The following is a 21,382-nucleotide window of genomic DNA, read 5'->3' as shown; positions in this document are numbered from 1 at the left end:
ATCTTGCAAACTAAATGCTGATAGATTACTCCCCAAATTTTCTTTCAGCACTTGTCCTTTTCCACATAGGAGACTGATAAGTCTCAAATGGTATAACATGATATGATTTAGTATTCTATACCTGGAAAAATCAATGGAGATGACTTAATCCCTCCTTTTTGACCTCTACCCACTTGACAGATGGAATAAATGAGGAACATGGGACAGAAGCAATTTACCTAATGTCATACAATTAATTAATTTCAATATTGGGATTGAAAAGCAGAGAACTCTTTCACTATTTATATCTTTATATCATTCAACTATAATGAGGGTCACTTTAAAATTTATTGTTGGTGTTGTTCCCCGCCCCCGCCACATACACTATACCATTAAAATTTGTGTTTCCTATTTGGATTCACACTGGCATCTCTCCACAGCTGTGTGAGGACAGGTGTAAAGGGGCAATGTGTGAACTTCCCATTTCCCTCTCCTGCTGGGGAAGTGCAAATCCACAGCCTGGGATCCCAAGGAAGAAGCTCACAGAGCCACATGGAGGGGAATCTGTTTCTTCACATCGGCATCCTCAGTCTCCCACAGGACCTGGCACACCCAAGACACTCAGTGTACTTCCACTAAATGAATGAGTAGATTGTTCCTTGCTTAATGTCAGTGAAACCCAGAAACCCAGCAAGGGGTAAGTCACATGGACTAGCATGGAACTGGCTCGCAGTGCCTCCTGGGTTACAGGTCTGCTTTGGCTGGGATGAGGGTGGAGGCTTTTTTATGTTACATATGCATTTCATAGTTTAAAAAAATCACAGTGTAGGTTTTTAAAGACAGATAAAGGAAGACATAAAGCATCTGTGAAAGGATTCTCCTCCAGGTAAGAGAAATGGAAAGTGGTGTGATTACTGGTGAGAACAAATTTAAATCATGCAGAAAGAAAGTGAAACCTAAGTTGCTACTTTTCTTAAAACAACCTAGTCCTCCATCAATTAGGTTAAAGGTACCTTTATAGGGACATGTGTTCTGAAATTCTGGTTCTTATGAAATTCCACTTACTAAACCATATTCCTAATCTTTAAATTACAAGACTCTAAATCATCCATTTTAAGGGGAAAAGGAAGTATGTTAAACATGGCCCCTTCATACAGTGGCAGAACATGTGTAGAAAATTCATTCTCTATCAATCAATGCAAAATAGCAGTTCTATCTTTTACAAAAAACATTTTGTTTTCAAAATTGAACTCAGCCAACAGTAAATTATAAGACTTGGAAATTAGTTTGCTATGCAGGAACATTCAGATTACGGATTGACACAAAAGGAAGCCACTCGCTGCCTAACTGCTTGACTTCTGGGAGCATATAGCTGGTCTGACTGAAGTTGTCCACTAGAATTTCAGCAATCATGAACTTCCTTCTGTGCAAGCACGGACAGGTGATAATTTACTGCCATCCAAGTGGCTATAATGGAGTCGTTTTTAAAGATGAAATTTTTAAAAGTCAGACTCATATTTTATGTGTTACACAGTTGCAGCTCATTCTCTTACAGAAGGAAAATGGCTGTAATCATGAAGAAAAGGTCACACACTTCTTGAGTCTCCTCCTTGAGCACACGGAAATCTGCACAAATACATACAGAAATACACTCAGAGGTTAACTGCATGCCTCACTGCCTACGCCTTCTTCTCCAGGATCCAGCACTAGTGTGAGATGAGGAGACACTCAGTCTGGGTGCAGTATTTAAGGGGAGACAACAAAGCTCCACAATTGTAAGTTTTCTGTGGAAGGAACCTCTGAGCTAGAGCCAGTCCGAAGCTCCACAATTAACGTGAAGATCAGTAATGCTGCCTACTCTGCCACACAGGCATCTGAGGTAGAAAGGAAACAGCAGTAATACCCATCCTATTTATACTTGAAATGTTGATATGTTCATCATCAGGGATTTTTTTCTTGCATTGCTTTTTGAGTTTTTGAATATTATATTAAAATATTTGTTTGGATTATTGAGTCCTGGGAGTCTCTTAAGTTTTGTCCTGGTGGCTTGTGCCTTGCTAGTCTAGGTCATCTAATCTGAACATGTGCCTGCCCGGATGACTCTGTTTATCTCAAAGACATCAAATGAATACTCAAGACCTCAAGAATTTCATTCTATTGTATCGGTTTCTCCACAAACATAGGAATATTCAGCCTCTTGGCAACCCCTCCAAAAGCATGGCTTCTTGGGATTTAGAAGAACACTGGAAGGTAAGAAGAAACTGTGCGTAATCTGAAATCTATCACTATGAAAATCAGAGCTAAGTAAGGAACTCTAGATCAGAAAATAAATCCACGCTCTGAATTTGAGCCTTTATAACATCCACACAGGAATACACCCAAATAGACTGCGTGATGGAGAATGTGCTATAATCAGCAAAGCCTATTTTCACTGAGACCTGTTAGCATGATCATTCTTACACTGAGTCAGATTCAAGTTTTCCTTCTTAAAAAACTCACTTTGAATCCCTTGATCTGTTATTTACCAAGACTGATCCTTTGTTCATTCTTCTAAATTTTGAAGATAGATACAAATTGGCATCCAATTGAAACAATTTTTTTCATTTTGGGCATTTATCCTCAGGAGAGAATTATTATTTTCCTACTAAATGTTGTTAGGAACTTGAACTATGTTGAAATAAGAGCAAAAATTCTGGTAGTCATCACCATCATGTTTCATCCTCAGACTGGTTTCTTAGGGCTGAAAATGTGCTGATTTTCTCACCCTGGACAGTCATCAGCAGTTTCTGAAGGCGTTCAAATAATATGAAAGTCTGCAACCAACCCTTCAAGAATTTGTCTCCTTAGGGTGAGGTCCAGAGGTCTTTTTGTTATTGTTGTAGATGGACACAACATCTTTTACTTTATTTATTTGTTTTTATGTGGTGTGGAGGAATGAACCTGGTGCCTCACGCGTGGTAGGCAGGCAAGTGCTCTATCACTTAGCCACAAACCCTTCCCTAGGCCGAGGGGTCTTTGTTGTTAAAAAGTTCCCTGGGAGATTCAAGTACTCTGATGAGAATCAGGCTAGAAAAATTTAAGATTAAATATTTCATTAATTTTCACAAAGCAATTTTCTCCTCTGTATTTAAGGTTCTTCTTAAAACTGCAATAATTATTTCACTACTAAAAAGGGATTATATGGGATCGACTATTTTCCTGGATTGCTCAGGGGTAGAAAAATTAGGCAAATATAATGGTATCCTAAAGCAGTATGTAACCTATGGTTTAGAAATCAGAAAAATCTCAGTGAATTTTCTAGATTTTCATTCAGGGATAAACATTTATCTTATAAAATGCTATAATCAAAGACAATTATAATACTTTATATCAAATTATGTACCTGTGTTATTTCCTCCGAGACTTATGAAAATTCTAAGACAAAGAAATGTACCAATGTGCTTATTTCAGTGACCCATCCATGCCAAACATAGGAGATATTCTACTGTTAATGTTATAATTTAGTAAGAACTACCATAATCATAATGTCAGTTTCTATGAAATATTCTATGAAGCATTTTATCAGCTTAAGAAAAAAAGTATTAATTCAAACCAGGAGAGTTAAAAAAAAATACTACAGGCTAGCCAGGTTTATATGATCTAATATTTTTATTGGGGTTTCAATTTGATTAAAAGATAAGAACTCTTTCTAATTATTATTTTAGGATAAACATTCGTTGACTTAATGAAATTTTACTGTACCTGATTAGCAGTTGACTTTAGACACAAAAGCCAAGGCCTACAACAAGAGAGAAAAGCATGTGTGGTCTTGTCGGCTGTTTATTTGGGCAAAATCAGAAGCACTTTTAAGTCTGGCTGGATTCCCTATTTTTAAACTGTTTTCCATTTATAAGCACATAATGGCCACAAGGAAATACCTTCAGGTTTTCTATGCTACTCTAAATTGGTGCTTTCAGGAGAAGATTACTTAAGAGTTGAAATGCATGTCTTTAATTGAGAGTAATTTCAGTTCTAATACCCCTTACACTTATGAACAAGGGTTCTGTGCCAAACAGGCTAGGGTATCTAGATTGAGAGATGAATAAGATTTCATACTTACTCTCATGTGTCTTTTTACTAAATCTCAATGAGAGTACAACCCTTTAATAGAGCCAATCTATTTCAGATCTGGGGTGACTCCCTACTATAGCTTGGATTCTTACACCAATAAACCACAGCTCCTCTTATCATATGTAATAGCATCAAATTGATCCATGATATCCAAAATAGAATATCATAATTCTCAAGGCTTGTTGGATTTTAAATACTTCAGTGCTATCTATAACAACCTATCTGTGGTGGTGGTTTTGTTTTGAGTTCATAAGAGTTAATGAAGTTAATAATTCTTAAAAGAAGTATAGATTGTAGAACAAGGTGTATTACAGACATGCTTCCTGAATACATTGATTGAATTAACCCCACTTGTGTCATTCGTCAAATAGCTTTAGGAGTTTTATGTATAGGAATTAACTGTAGCAGGACACAGTTATGTATTCAGAACTGATTTTTTTTTTGAAAACCATCTTTCTTTCTGAATTTGCTACACTCTGTTAAGCAAATTACTCCTCATTGGAGTCCTTTGCATTGTAATCAAATTTCATTGTAAATGCAGACTATCCTTGACCATTCCCCTTGAGCTAGAAAGACACACATTGTAGACTCAATCTATGAAACTATCAGTAAAGGGAGCAAAAAGGAGACATAAATGTGAGAAATTTTCCAGAAGCCCTCAATGTTATAGTTGTCCAGCCTGTCATGTTGGATTCATTTAGACAGAAACGGCTTTCACAGAATGCCCATCAGACTCGTTCCCACAGGCTGTTTTGCCATCTGTAGTATTAAAGAATATCCATTATGAGTGCCTTGGGGCTACTCTTTTAGAATTGATTACAAAGTGTTCATGATGCACCACTGAAAGTGGAATTATTAACTTAAATTTTCCAAAACAAAAAATCCAACCAGTTGCTTTATTCAACCAGAAACAAATAATAACCTGTGTTTTAAATTTCATATCTGAACTGAAAACACACAGAGAGACACACATATGTTCACCTTTGCTTGAGATAGATCCCTGCTAATAAAAATTCATTTAACTGAATGATGGTCATAGAAAGTTGATACGTAATATAATCTACTTGAGAGACCCCTTTTCCTGATTTATTTATTCAAAAAAGCATATCTCAAAATCCACAAGCATCTAGCTCATAAAAAGGGGATCATGAGGTCTTATTTTCCTTAAGTGAAGCATTCAGATGCAGGTTAGATGGACAGCAGTACACATGTTCTATAAAGCTGTATTATTGGATGCAATGACTTTTCCCAATTTAGGAAATAGATATTTAAGCCATTTCCTTAAAAATTGTAATAAACTTTTTAGATATTCTGACCATGCTACTTAAGGCAATTCTTATTTTTGTAAATTGAGTTTTTCTTTTTAAAAATAGCCATACAAAGTTGGGGATATCAAATATGGTTGTATAGCCAGTATTTGATATTAGAGGTTTAGTTACTTACAAGCACAAAGAAATTCTCTAAGTGGCCTCCAAAGTGATTGTTCTGGTAATTTCCTTTCTCTTTTATGCTGCATCTTTGGACTCCTCCTAAGGCATGGTTGCAAAAACATATTCTCAGCCTCAAAGGACAAATTATTTTCCAATATGTTATCAAGAGAAAAAACGGTATAACTGTTATGCAAATTAGGTGCTTAATTGCTGCCCTCTATTAATCATGAAAGCTTGATTTGGAACTGATCCCAGAGGTCATTCAATCATTGAGTGAATCGCTTACCCCAAGAAACCATAATATACACCATCTAAGTCAGATCACAGCATTCACATGTGATGTACTTTGTGTTCAGCTGAACTGGGGCAGATGATTCAGTGACTCACTTGAGTAAAATGTTGGCAGGTCCTTCTATTTTGGGGTATTCTTACATATTGGAAATTTCTTTCTTTTTTTTTTTCTGAGGTGGACATCCATTATTTTTCTGGTCTGCCAGTTATCCTTTCCTAATAGAAACTATTTTTTTCTTCTCCTCTTGTCCACAGGCATGGTGCTGCAGGGAGCCAAGAGCTCCTCATTCCCTCTGCAGAGGCTGCAGCAGGCCTATTCACCAGGTGCTTCCTCTCCTTGCTCAGAGACACACACGTGCCGTGTCCATTGGACTCTCTGTCTCAGGACTTTAAATCATGTGAAATGAGATAACAAAGACGAAACAATAAAGCAGATAATTAGGGGGTTTTTGAGTCACTTTAGAGCAGGTGTGCTAAGTAGATAGTTCCTGCAGTTGCCTCTGGACCCCAGGCTTCCTTGAATCCAGTCTCTTGATATCTTTCCAATTCCTTCTTTTCCTTCAGTCAACCACTCTGTTCCCATTGCCTGCAAGCAAAGAACTCTCGCATATAATTTCCCAGTAGTTTCCTTTTTTGTACCTCAAGTTTACTGGCTTGAATTTGTCCATGTTCACAGATCCAGAATTCAAACAGAAATCCTGCTGACTATTTAACTCCCTTTTGGTCAAACAAATAAGCTTTCCTACAACTATTACTTAGGGTATTTGAATTGTAGACTTTCAACCCACATTCCTGATACCAATTCCTCTTTTGAGCCTTAGCTCACATGAAACTGAGAGTGAAATAAATGACACAAGTGTCACACTCCTGGTTTTGGGGAGGGGGCTGATCTGGTCACAGCCCCATTGCCTTCCTGACCCTGTGACCATGTTTGATTAATTTCCCAGCTAAATTTAAGACTAATTATTTTACTGTTGCATTTTGTCTAATGTATTATAGCCATTAACTTAGTATTAAACTATTAGGATTTTAATTAAATATGCTATCATTCTTTCTGAATCTTCATTAGATTCAATGATAAAAGGTGTTGAGTAGACCAGATCCCTGTAGAAGATTATTAATGATCTGTGTGTGGTTCACAGCAGTTTAATCATAAGTGGCTTGTTACTGAAAGATTTTTTTTTAACTGCAAATTATCTAACATACCTAATCACTTAAACATATTGAAATAACTACATACCTGTATATCCGAGGAATGAAATTTCAATTCAGCCCTAATTTATCTGTATTTCCTCAATGTGATACAAAATATTTCTACTAGACCAACAAATAGAATCATAAGTAATGGGTGAAAAGATTTACTCTTGTTATATGCAAAGCAATCTGTGAGCTTCTATTCTGTTCTATTCTATAGTATTCCTTTACTTTAAAAAAAAAAGTAGTCATGCAAGTTTAATGATTTCTATCAATATTACTTTCTTGATTGTGATATTGCATTATAGTTATACAAGATGTTACCACTGGGGAAACTTGAAGGACATGAGAGATCTCTTTGTATTATATTGTATAGCTGCATTTGAATCTACAGTTATCAAAAAATTTTTAAAGGATAAAAATCAGTTATGGCCTAAATTAATTCAGAGTTTTAATAATGATACATCAAAAGAAATTTATAGGAGACTACAATAAAAGTATTAATAAAAATAATGAATAAAGCAAAGGCAGCTGGCATCCATCAATTTTTCAATATTATTGTGAATGTTCTAGCTATTATAATATGATAAGAAAAAAGGAAATGATATTGTAAAGAAAATAAAACTGGAGTAATTTCTAGATTGCAGCATTATGTATAGGGCAAGTGTTAAAAATATAATTAGAAGTTGGATTATAGACAAAGTGAATATGAATAACTAAAAAGTAAAATTGGCTAATCTTATTATAAATAAAATAAGACACTGGTTTTCACTCATAGATAATTGCATTTTAAGGACATTTATGAACCTAATTTTTTCTGTGACTGTGACAGGTATTATCATAGGCTGCTGTGGTAAGTAGAAATTGGTAGAAAACTTTTTAGAAAGCAATAGAAAAGCTGCAAATTTATGTATATTTATTTCATAATCTTTGTTCTAGTAAATATTTGCTTTGGATTCCATTTTAAATACATAAAGCACTTTGGTAAGAATTTGTGCAATAAGTAGTTCACTATAGCTGAAGCTGTAATTGTAACAAGACATTTTTAAAAGTTTAAGTTAAACCAGGGATTATGTTCAAATGCATTTATGGAAGGATTCTTTACAGCCTTAATAATGTTTTTAATAAGATTGTTTAATAATAGGAAAAGTACTAAAATGTAATATTAAATGACCAGAAGGAAATTCACTAAAATGTTGATGGCTGTTATTTCCTATTACTTTTTGCACTAAAAGAATTTAAATTCTTTGAGGTGGTTGCTTCTCTGATGTGGTTACACTTTGGAGTGGCTTTTAAAACATATGTTCAACAAATATGTATTAGTCAGTGAGGGCTGCCATAACAAAGTACTACATACCAGGTAGTTTAAACAGCAGAAATTCTTTTTTTTTTTTTTTTAAATTCTGGAGGCTGAAGGTTCCAGCCAGGTTGAACCATTCTGAAGCACCTCTCTGTAGTTTGTGGACAATGGCCTTATCTCTTTGCTTTCATCTCATCTTTTCTCCATGCATATCTGCATCTTTATTCTACTCTCCCCTTCTTATAAAGGCACCAGTTAAATTTAACTAGGGTTCATCCCAATGACCTCATTTAACCTTAAGTACTTCTTTAAAGATCCTATCTCTAGATATATTCATATTCTGAGTTAGTAGGGTCATCATATGAATTTGGGGGAAGATTATTCAGTCTATAACAGTGCTCTGGACAGACCAGTTGGTGCTACATACACTCAAGCCATCATTGAGAGAAAGCACACACATTATGTATTATAGCGGTCCCCCCTTATATTCAGGGGATATGATCCAAGCCCCACAATGGATGCCTGAAAGAGTGAATAGTAATGGACCCTGTGTATACTGTGATTATCTAGACACCCAGTGGCATTGCCACATAGTACTAGAGTTAATGTGTCCTGCCATGTCTTATGCCCTGCTGCCTTGAAGGAATCATGACCCTGTGTTTTGAAGCCATTACTAAATAAAATAAAGCTTACTTTAACATAAGTATTGTGGTGCCAAGCCAGTCTATCTAACAACCTAGAAGCCATCAGTGCCTAGCAGGTGGATAGAGTATACAACATAGATATGGGATAAAGCGATGACTGATATCTCAGGTCGAGCAGAGCAAAACACCATAAGATTTTGTCATACTACTCAGAGCTACCCAGAGTTTCAAATTTAGAAATAATTTCTGAGAGTTTCCATTTTATATTTTCAGAGCACAGTTGATTGAAACCACATAAAGCTTAACCACGGATGAGGGAACTACAGTATATTAAATACAAGAAAAGAAATTAAGAATGTTAAAAGAATATGAGTAAGTAAATACAGATTGAAACCCTGATACATAATTTCTCAAACTCTGTGATCAACTTGCATGTTCCCTGGGATACCAGCTACTTTAGAAACCTCTGAGCCACATCAAAGATTTAGTGCTTAAGGACATTTTCTTCCCTTTGGTAGCAATCCACATAGAAGTACCCAAGGCAGACTTAAAAATAGTAGGTGCAGTTCCTTTACCTTGGTTCATTTGTTCACACCAATCAATGCAATATTCAACTGTATTGTTATGTATAAGGCAGTTATATTACTGCTATGTTAGGTCTCTCCTTTATAACATTACAGTGAACTTAAGTGGACAGACACATTTCAGGAGGATGACAGGAAGAAATTCTCTCAACTCTCTTCTAGTAATTCTTAGCTAGTGGAACAATTTACCCAGTTCTCTTCGTGGAAGGCTTCAACCAGCCTTATTTTAAAATACATACCATACACTAAAAACTTCAATTTCCAATTCATATAACTATGCCTGTTTTTCCTAATTTCTTAATATTCTTAAAGGAAGGAAATAGGCAGACTGTAATCATAAGGCTATGAACACACAGGGGTCCCCTTTGAATGTTTTGTTTGATTAGTTAATATATTTATTTATTTTTGGCATGTGAAGTTCTATGATATTTTTCCCATTGTAGGTTTCTGGTTGTTTTTCCAATATGAAACAGTCGCAATAATATGACCACATTTATTTTTCAGAAGGATATCTGTGTTGTCCCAGCTGGTGAGTCACCTCTGGATGCCATACAGCAATTCAGATAAATCAGTCCGCAGTAGCAGCATATGTTCCCTTAGAAGAGGAAACATTTGCACAACTTGGGTTATGCAGAACCCTCCTTAAACCCAGACTCTTCCAGTGCTGAAAGAACATTTCTAATTTGAGCCCCCATATGAGGAACACATCACCACTCACACTCTCCTGTAAATGGATATTTTTAAATGGCAGCTGATGGAACAGTCCAGAAGCCAGAATGGAAAAGACAGTGACGTATTTGTCACAACAAACAAGGTGTTCACAAATGTCCCATTAGCCACCAGCTTTAGGTATTGACAATCCTATAAAAGGCAGTTCTACCTCATATCACCATGACTAATTTAATTTGTTAAGTCATGGTGGCAGAAGGTTGCAGATGAAATAAAAGCAATTCTTTGGAATAACATTTCACTGCAGTGTACTCACATAATTTAGTATTTATTTCCAACTCAATTTACCAAGGCAACACACATACAAAAATTAATGCTATACATATACTTTATGGTCACCATTAAATAAGTGCCTTTGACAAATATGTATCATACTTGCCTTTTTAGCATCAACACTGACAGTTTTAAAGTGATGAAGGTGATATAACAGGGAGGAACGTGTTCATGCTAATGCTGACATCAGTAAAATTATTCAAGCAAAACCTTTGTGAGCTTTGCTTACCAATTCCTTATGCAGACTCTCCATGAAGTGGATAAAAGTATAGTTTCTAAGATAGACACATTTTTTTTAACTATAAAGAACAGGAACACACCCAAGTTAACACATGCAACAGGAATTATTGCAAGGCCACAAGCACATGCAAACTAGGAGAGGCTGGGCACTTTGTTTTCAGAAATCCAAAAGGCTCATGGTCTACACTAAATAAAACAGGATAGAATTTTTACTTTATAACTTTGCCATTGAGTTGACCCAACCATTTATGAACTCCACATTGTTCAGTTTCCAGTTGTCAAATTCAGTTTCTTTTTCCAAATTTTGCTCCAAATAAAAAAATAAGATTGATTTAGCTCATATGTTTACAGCCTACTGGCAAACACTCACTGTCTCATGGACTGAAAAGTGAAGGGAGCTACACAAAGCAGACAGCTTTCAATAAGGTATGAGGTAGAAGGTAAAGCTGGGCTCCGTATATCAGCAGAGAGGCTGATATAGCACCCAGTTTCCTGATTCAACCATCTTGTTGGTTTATCCCAAATAAGGATTCATCTCCACTCCCATCAAAAGACTTGGGTTCTCCCTTCTTGGGGAGGAAGATGCAACATCCCACTCCCACCCTTTTCCTGGTGAGTTCAATTAATCTGCTTTTAATCCTAAATTGACTCTAGACACACATCTTCCTAGTTGCTCTATTGAACACACTTGACATTCATCATTGATACTCTTGTTGTCTTTGTCAACATCTCTTCTAAACACCCTCTTGAAGCAGCCAGCTGTGGCTTTGGAACTTTTACTAGGTCACCTAGCTGCAGAAGTTCAGAGCTCAACAACCCAGAGAAGCAGCTCCGAGCAGGGAAGGAGGGCGATATTGTGTCTTAGGAGACACTTGATAATGTCCAAAGGCACACTGGGCTACCACGAGTGAGTGCTGTTGATGTCTAGAGAGGAGAGGTCATGGAGGTGCCAAACAGAGTGCACAGGACACTCCCATGACTAAGGGCTATCTGGTCTAAAATATCAGAGGTGTCAGAGTCAAAAAGCCATTGTTTGGAGGAATTCTGAGGATCCTAACCCAGAGGCTAATATATGTGGTTAAATTTTGAAAAGATCAGTCTCCAAGTCAGAGCAAATCTTAGTTGCTAAAGGAGACTCCTATTTGTAACTTCCAGCTCTCATGATTGGCTGTCCAAGTAGGGATCATCCTGTGCCACATTCCTTGCCAGACGGTACAGATGCTGGCACACATACATGCACAGACTCTGGTGGAACTGGAAAACATGTCTTTTGACATTTATTCTTGCAAAGGTGAGTATGAAAAACAGAATAACCCAGTTATATATCTCCCTAAACATCCTCCCTTATTGCACTCAGAAGCTTAAAGCCTGAGTGCTAACAGGACTCCTCGTGCCAAGTCAGAACCTTACAGATCAAGCTTCTGTAATTGTCAACTACTTAAGTGAATTTGGGGATGTCTGTTCTACTTGACAGCCATCAGTGCTTGGAATTCAAATGGAGGGTTTCATAAATCCAGGGCAGAAGCAAACATTATTGTTTTTTTTTTTTCCTGGGTGTTTATTATGTACCAGATCCTGTGTTGGAATGAACACCTGGAATGAATGTAAAATTGAATGAATGGTAAAAATTGAACCATGTTCCTTCACTGATTATTGTGTCCCTCATAAAATCTGTGTTTCCCTATGAATGTAACTTTCTTTCATGCCAATGGTAGTATACAATGCTGGGAGCACTCTTTCTCAACTCTTTGCTCTTTCCTAATATGCATAAAGAATGCATTAACATCCCCACACTCCCATCAATAACAACTAAGTGGCTCTTTTTAAAGTATATATGTGTTGGATGGGAGGAGAAATAACAGAGAAATGTAATAATGTAAATCTTCCAAGTATGTCTGAGTCCCCAGATGTTGAGAGAAGTGGATGCTTTGTTCCTTCAAGTTCTAGGAAAGCAATTCTTGCTTTCTGAAACACCTTGAACTTTGTTTACATTGCAAGAATTAGTACATACTTTGCTTACAACTTTTTCTAAAGCCAGAATTACAATATCAATGTAATGGTCAACATTTCTATTTATAAGAAATGTTCTATTGAAATTTCTATGTATCTGCTAAGTCCTTGAATCCTGTGCAACTGCCACTATTTAACTAAATGCAGAAGATACAACTGAGACTCAGAGCAGTCACGTTCAGATTAGAACCTGGCAGACTGTATCCAGAGCTTGAGCTATTCAAAGTTTTCAGTTCTATTTCGGTCTTCCTTTAAGAATCTCATCAAAATCTTTAAGTTTCAGAGATATGCTCTTCAATTTATGGAGTTGTTTCTCACACTTTGGAAATTCATTGTGCACTTTCTTAGGATTTCTTTGGTAGTGTTGTGTATTTGAATATGTCATGATTAATAGATAGTACAATCATTGAAGGTAGACCCTCCTATGCAGGCCAATTTTAACTTTATTTATCTATATTTTTCTTTCTAGTCTGTCTTCTATTGTCCTGACTACCAGAAGATACTGAAATCTATGCTTCTAATTAGTATTTACATATGAAATGGAATCCAGAAGATCAAAAACCTTCAGCCCTATTCTAAGTGAGATTTTAAAAAATGTTTTATTTTCTAATATTCATAAACTGTGCACAATCCAATTTCATCACCCAGATTTTATCATCAGGGCCAACAGGTTCAGGAAACCTAAATGACTTGAGGAAAATAGAATCTTAGTGGCCAGGCATTTACACAAGGAACCATTCTTCTAGGTGGCGACAATTTGGAGCACTCACTTTGCTTTTCTCTGGTAGATTTTTCTCTTTTCACTTTGCTTCCTCTGGTAGATTTTTCTCTTAAGCACAGTCATAACCATAATTGAAAAGAGACAACTTGGGAGAATTTACTCAGGAAATTAATTAGAGGGAGCACCTCCTCTTCCTCATATCCCTGTTACTATATAATATTTGATGTATTTTTTTCAACATCACATTTTATGATTTGAAATGAGTTATTGATATTTATTCCCAGGTTCCCTGTTTCTGAAGATAGTCATAATAGCCTGGCATCACTACAATGAAATACCTAACACAGGCTTCTTATGAATAAGGTTTATTTAGCTCACAAATTTTGAAAGTACAAAGTCCAAATGGCATAGTACAGGCTCTGTGGTGAGAGAGGCTGCCTCATTTCATGTCATGGGTAGCAATTTTAGAAGTACGTGGGAAAGCAAGGAAGTGATTATATCTGCAATCAGAAGCAGAGTGGATGAGAGGGGCAAGGCTTGTTCCTTTTATAGTGCTCCTCTTGTGAGAACTCAAGGGACTGCATGAGAGTTGTTTCATGCACATGTCTTCCCACTAGTCTCTTCCTCTAAAGATTTCACCATCACTTTTTTACTATATAATAGTGTTTGGTTTCAAATAAATATAAATGTGATTGCCAAACATTAATGGAAATGAAATACAAGCCCATGAAATACAAGTATGATGTTTTGGCATAGCACCCAGCATGGTCTTGTTCTTTTGATATTTTCATATAGTTTCTTCTGGAAGTAAGTTTGCAGTTCTAAGCAACAAAACTTTTTATGTTCCAGAGTAAAAAGCCCATTATACATGTTAATGACAAGAAGGACTTCAAGAAGATAGGGTGCTTATATAATTTATAATTTATCTAACTCGACAACAGAGAATAACAATGACCTAACCAATACAGCATTTGGTAACAAAGAGAAACATTGCATGCATAATCAAATGTTTCTGGGATGTAGCAACTGATTAGCACAGATTTTAGGTCAAATATGGGACTTAGGGTCCAAATGTTGGATGCCATATGCAAATTTTATAGCTCACTCTTCCTGAATAAGAAATCTTGTGCATGACTTAAATGTCATAAACATTTTACAAGTCTTTCCTAGCAGCAGATTTCCTGTACTGGGAGTTAAAGGGCAAGTGTAAACCTGAGAACATGCTCTACATATGTATGACAGATATAAAAACACTCTTAGTGACCTTTGCTAACACATCACGCTGACCACTTTCATCCTGAAGATAAACTGCCAGACTGAAGCCACTTTTTGAGCAGGTCAGTGGTATTTAAGAGTCTTGGGCTCTGAAAAATACAGCTGTCTCCTTCTGTATAATAATATTGACAAGCATTTCATGTTCTTTGAGGTATATCAACACTTTTTATCACTCACAATTTCTCTCCCTTTTTCTTAATTCCCAGCCCAGAAATGCAATTGATAGGTAGTTTATCTAGATAGAACATACTGCTCTTTAATTGAGTTCTAATGGGTTACATTAATGTGGTTAATTTTACAAGTTGATTATGGCTCATAGGTCATAACTGCAGGAGCCAAGAGTTTACAATAAGCTCTGCCTTTTCAAAAGATTTCTTGAAGAATTTGCCCAAATCCTCTATTAGCTGATGACAGCCCTAGGGAAGAGGAACAAGGGAGGATTCAAGTGAACAGAGTGTTTTGGAGAAGAGTAAGAAGAGACAACTGAGTGATAGATGGACAGTAGGTTGTGTTTGCTTTTTAGTTTTTCCAAGGGCCAGATGTAGGTATAAATATCAAATAATTGCATTCTCATTTTTCTCTTCATTTTGGTCTGCTACACTAATAGAAACTTCCCAAGAGGTTTATTTACTAACAAAGGAAAAGACTGACTCTATAAGCCATGAACATCATGGAAACAAAAATTTAAACCTTGTGAAAGAAATACAAATATTTTTCTTTAAATTCAGATTACAGTCTAGACTCTTAATAGCAGCATTTGTTTTATCTACTCAGGAGAATTAAAATTTTCAGTGAATAATTCTTGACACACCAGGACAAATTCCAGCCTACTTGAAATGGCTTTTTGGTGTGTGTTCTTGTGCTCATTCTGATGGAAACAGAATTTGGAATCAAATTGAAATCAGAGAAAGCAATAAAAAATGCATACATAGCCTGCAGATATAAAGCATGGCCTCATATATGAGTTATTTCAAATATCCGGAAATGATGTTTAATTTGAATGGCTCATATTTCCAGTGATCTTTCTGCCATCCACTAATTCTAATCAGCATGGTCAGCATGCACAGAGAAATATTAAAACACTTCCCATTGGTTATAAATCCAGAAATCTTAACCATAATGAAGGTTTTTTTCTCTGCTTCAGACTGAAAGCCCAAAGAATGTGAATCTTAAACATACCGGATCTTGAGAATTAAGCTCTTACATATCTGGGTACTCAAATTATTTATTTTTGTAAGAAACATTTTACAAAGCTCCTTTTTAATGTGAGCCAGTAGTGAGCTTATATACACTGAAAAGATATAAGCTTAAGCGATGAATTGCCCCAGCACACTAAATGAATTAAGATCATCAGACATGCCCCGAGACCACTGTGGAATCTAATATATAACATCAGGAGAGTTTATTTTTACATGTATCCTTCTTCCAATTACTGTATATGCTAGCCCGGCCACTTCATGTAACATTATGTAAAGAATTCTCTATTAAAGTCATAGCAATAAACCCCAGTGCTTCTGGCCCACTTTGCATGAGATAAACACCCAACATGTGTTATTCATTTCAAGTGCATTTCATCTTTGTTTGCTGTCATTCAGGCCAGATAACCAACAGAACAGCTGGGAGACTAATGTGATGCAGAAAATATTATTAGTATTATTATTTTATCTGTATTTTTAATCCAGCTTGCAAGAATGTTTTTTCATGTCTGGAAGAGAAGGAGACTGTAATTCTATCACTGAACCATCTTTGAATAGCAAACATCAAGGAAATGTAATGTATCTGCTTTGATAACTTTGTTGAGGGGTTTAAGAAACCACTCTGAAAATTAGCTGTTATCCACATGGGAAAAAAGATGGGATTTTACAAGAGAAAGGAATTTTTCCAATGAATATGAGTACTTGTTTAAGGCCAAACATACCTTTTAGAAACTATATTCCTATAAATGGATGCTTAAGTGAAATATTAGGTGTGTGACTATTTCAAAATCCTACAGTTTATTGTTTCTGTACTGGGTCAAATTTGTATTCCTTTCTCTGTTCCTAACAATCAGTTTTTAAAATACTTCATTAGTATAATGCTTATTTGACATATACTATCTGGGTCTGTTGACTGATTTTTTTTTTTTGAATAATGTTTTGTCAAATAGATTAGACAACTGTAGTGAGTGGTTGTCATTACTTATTTCTATAAAACTTAATATATTACTGAGAAGGCAGAATATCCCAAACTAGATATATTATTTTATGCTAACTTTTACTTTGGACCATCCAGCTCTCTGTTACCTTCTTGACTATTAGTATCTTTTGATTCATCAGAGTATTCCCTCAGATTGGCACATAGTAAGCACTCAATAAATGTTTGTTAAATTGAATTATTGTTCAGCTTTAACTCACTTAGTAGTATTAAAGGAATTACAAAAGTCTTAAGCATTTTTAATTTATATCTAACTGGTAATTTAAATAACACATAACTTATATAAGTTATATAACATTTGTTTCTCAAGGTAGCTCAGAATTTATTACTGTATTTAAATAGTAGTCTTCACCAACTATATTATTTATGTGAAAAAAAGAGAATGAAGAATATCAATGTTGAGTTTTTGAAATATAACATTTAAATACAATATAACTGCTTCCAATATCATACAAGATTTCTTCTGAAAGACATTTTAATCTGAATTCATTTGTTATATAGAGAAAATTATGAATCCTGAGTTGCTTGCTCTTCTCATGATTGATCATTCTTCAATTCTACCTAATTATGTTTACATTTCTTTCTTGAGCTCCTGGAAATATTGTATATGTGCACTGACAATAAACAGGCAATGAAACAATAAAAATTAAAATAAATTTCCACAATATGCCTGAGAATATACATTAAGCAAGTCTATTATTACTGTTAATTCAATTGGATATTACACATTCTTATATGATGAGACCTCAAACTTCTATATCAGAAAGAAGAAAACTTCTTTCTTTGGACATGTAAATAGAGAATCAATAATGAGTTACAATTTGTAATAATATTGGTAAAAGTAATTGTCTATTGTGATGTTAGAACACTTGACTTTAAATATACCTACCTAACATGAGATATATAAATCAAATGCTATTGATGTTTATGTCTTCACCTTCATATTGAATAGTTTTCCTCTTATGTACTGACACCCCTCACTCAGATTCTGGGAGCAGAATGTTAAAGTTAGACCATAAAATGATATTTTATGAGTTTAACATAATGTGTGCAGTGAGCCTTAGGTGAACTGGGACTGAGCTAAGTTCATTATTTTTTCACTACTGTGCTGTAAAATGCATTTTAGTTCCTGTCCAGGTTATTTATGTCTCAAAATTAGATGTAATCTTTTCAAAGAAGTAAGGGGAGATACTGGGAGAAAAGACCAGATGTAATGTTTTCAGTTTCCATTTGTGAACTGTGTTCTTGGAGCCCAGGGAACTCAGCAACCCAATTAAGACAGTATTGATCTGTTCCTGTCATCACAGTGTAGACAGACAGACTGGAGGTTTGCAGTTTACACATTTATGTGATTTCTCTTGTTTTGGGGGTTGTTTGTAAATGCATCCAGAGTTTCACAAAGGTATAAAATTGACACTCTGAGGTCCTCCAGGTTTTGTGAAGGAGAAGTAAAGGAAATGGGAACCTCCCCCACAGGGTCCTCAGTACTAAAATGAGATTAAGATAGGATGGTCAGAAGGCCCAGGAATTGGCCCAGGGGCAGACTAGCGCTGTTGTCCCTTCCAGGACCCTGAGTGCATCTTTTTGCTGGTGGGAATGCCAGAGAGTTCTTGTGCTTAGTTCTTGTGCTAAAGTATCTTAGTTCTTGTGCTAAAGAATGCCTTAGTTCTTGTGCTAAAGTATCTCCCTTTGTAACTCCACCTAATAAACCCAAAGGATGTACCCCATGATCCTGCCTTGCAGATGAGAGAATGGAGCCAGCAAGATGGTTGAATACATTGTTTCACAACACAGTGCCACCAAGAGACACAGCTGATTTTCAAATCCAGCTCTGGGTCTGAAGTGGTTCCAGGTTCACTGCTCCCAAGAACAGCACTGGAATTTGACCTTTATCTCTGGGATCTTCAGCTATTTGATTCCATTTTTAAATAAAACACATTACCAACACAGCCTTGGTCGTGCACCTTGGTTTGGTTGTGGTTTCTCCTCCAAAGATTCACATGCTGGAAAGCTGGTCATAGTGAAATGGGATTGAGAGAGTTCAAAACCTTTGGTGGGTGGGGCCTAGGAGAAGGTATTTCAGCTGTGGGAGCACCACCTCTGGAGAGGTTATTGTTGGTCTTGTGGAAGTGGATTGGGTTTCACGGGACCTGAGTAGTTACTGTGAGACTGAGTTATTAGGACACAATGTCATGACTTATTTGATTTTTTCTGCATATACCACTCACCGCTCTTGCACATGCTTCTGGCATGTAATGACATCTGTATGTTCTTATGGAGCATGAAGCCTTTGCCAAATGTGACCACACGAACCTAGAATTTTCAGTTTCAAAACTGTGAGCTGAAACAAGCCTTTATTCCTTATAAATTTTCCAATTATATGTCTTTTTTAAAATAGCAACACCAAAAAAACTAAGACAATAGCTCTCCTCTCAAAAGCTCACTTTTAATACTTTTAACCTCACTTGGCTATAAGCATCTGTCTAGTGGGCTCTGTGGGGTCTGGTCAATGCACACCATCTCCTCCCCTTGTAATGGTCATCCAAGTCAGGTTCCTTTTCCCTTCGGTGTCATAGAGAAGGGAATTACAACATGGACAATTGGGCTGCATACTAACGTTTGAGAATCATATCACCCAGAGTTTGAATCTTGACTTTGACCTCAGAAGCTCTGAGTTCTTGAGCTCTTAGTTCATTCATCTTTAAAATAGAAATAATATTTATATCATACTGTCCAATTCCTTTCTTTGGACTCCCATTTTTCTAGTTGCAGCAAAACTTGAGTGCTGCCATTTTAAAATGAGTCCTATATTCCTGTACACTGCTAACATAACTATGTGAGAAATTGATTCTTTAACCATGTTTAAGTAAGAAAGGGGTGGGGGAAATCAGACTGCAAGTAATAGGAAAAATCTGGGATTATTTGAACTTGTTTGTTCCCAAGGTGTTGGAAAAGTGCATAGTAGGAGTTGGGATCACAGTTGACAGAGATGATATCTATTCTATTGTGCTTGGTCTAGGGACCAATCCACCACTATTACTGCATGCTCAGAGTCAAGTATAGGCTGGGATGGGTGTGTGTGGGGTCTGTGCTGAAACAAATCACTTAAGATTCTTCAGCAGTTCATTCTAAAGGCACACTGAGAGACAAGATTTGTACCCACACTGAAATAATTTTCTTGAGGGATGTTTCTGGAGTAATCCTCTCAATTCGGTTAAGCACCATGCCAACCAGACACATGCCAGTTTGTAGATTGCTTTGGTATAAGGGTGGAACCCAGCTATCAAATACCTGCAAATTATAAGTCTCTTCATACAGACCCTGTGACTAGCTGAATGAAGTGTTTATTTTTTAATCATTTTTGTCATTCACAGCAATCTCCCTCCCTGAGGCTGCCTGTCAAACCAATCCCTAGAGAGTTGCTCCACTGTCAACACCGCCCTTATCCAACACCTTTGTTCTCACAATGAGGACTCCCTTTGAAGACTATAAAGACTTGAATCCAAATGCCATCATAAATTGTTAAAGAAGTAAGTCCATGTGAATATAAATAGCTATCTAAAAGATAAGATGCAACAACACATACTATTTTCCAGGCCATAAACAATGATTAAATCAGATTTTCAGCAGTAGCTTTAATTTGAGTGGGCTGGGCCAGAAGATGCATGAGAAGACTAACAATTACCCAGAGAGAGTTGGAAATGAAAGTTCTTTTCTCCTTTTTAACTCTACATGATTCCTAAAACCTGATACTATTCATTTCCTATTGGTACTGTGACAAATCACTGCAAACTTCCTGGCTTAACAGCACAGGTTAATTATCTTACTATTCTGGAAGTCACACATTCTGATATCAGGACACTGGCGAGACTGTACTTCTTCAGGGAGCCCTAGAGGGCAATCAGTTTTCTTTCCTTTTCTAGCTTCTTTAACTTGCTCTCAGTACTTGGTTGCTTGCCCTTGTTCATCTCCAAAACTCATCCTCCAATTTCTACTTCTCCTATCCTCTCTTTCTCTGACTGTGATTTCTTGCCTTTCTTTTGTAAGGATCTTTGGGATTTCATTTGGTCCACCTGGATAATCTCTAAATGAATCCTAAATAATTTTAATCATCAGGTCCTCCATGTAATTGCATTTATGAAGTTACTTTCACCACATAAACTAACATATTTGGTTGCCAAGGATTAGGCTATGGACATCTTTCAAGGGCCATTATTCAGCATCCTGTCATAGTCAATTGATAACTATTAGTATTTACAATTATTCCTTCTTTCTATTTACAAATATCAAGGATTCTTAGAATGAAAGGAATCTGGTTTCAATGATACAAAAATGGGTGAGACCTTGTTCCTGCACATAACAATAAGAAAAATATCCTATACTTATAGACCTTTAGATATTTGCTAGGA

At 36.2% G+C, this 21,382-nt stretch overlaps 1 long non-coding RNA gene across 2 annotated transcripts; it reads left to right on the top strand.

Annotated features, from left to right (window-relative positions):
* Positions 1-1,736: 1,736 nt before the first annotated feature.
* Positions 1,737-17,225, top strand: LOC125615336. 2 transcript variants are annotated; one of them, XR_007345932.1, is made up of 4 exons: positions 1,737-1,858; positions 2,163-2,229; positions 11,930-12,065; positions 13,254-17,225. It is a non-coding gene; the product is annotated as an uncharacterized LOC125615336 (long non-coding RNA). The 2 variants fall into 2 exon arrangements; XR_007345931.1 differs by having other exon boundaries at positions 1,743-2,229.
* Positions 17,226-21,382: the final 4,157 nt, after the last annotated feature.

The sequence above is a fragment of the Marmota marmota genome, unplaced genomic scaffold (genome assembly GCF_001458135.2).
Source record: "Marmota marmota marmota unplaced genomic scaffold, marMar, whole genome shotgun sequence".
Lineage (NCBI taxonomy): Eukaryota > Metazoa > Chordata > Mammalia > Rodentia > Sciuridae > Marmota > Marmota marmota.
The sequence above is the reverse complement of the archived record's forward strand: the minus strand, read 5'-3'. Positions and strand labels throughout refer to the sequence as shown.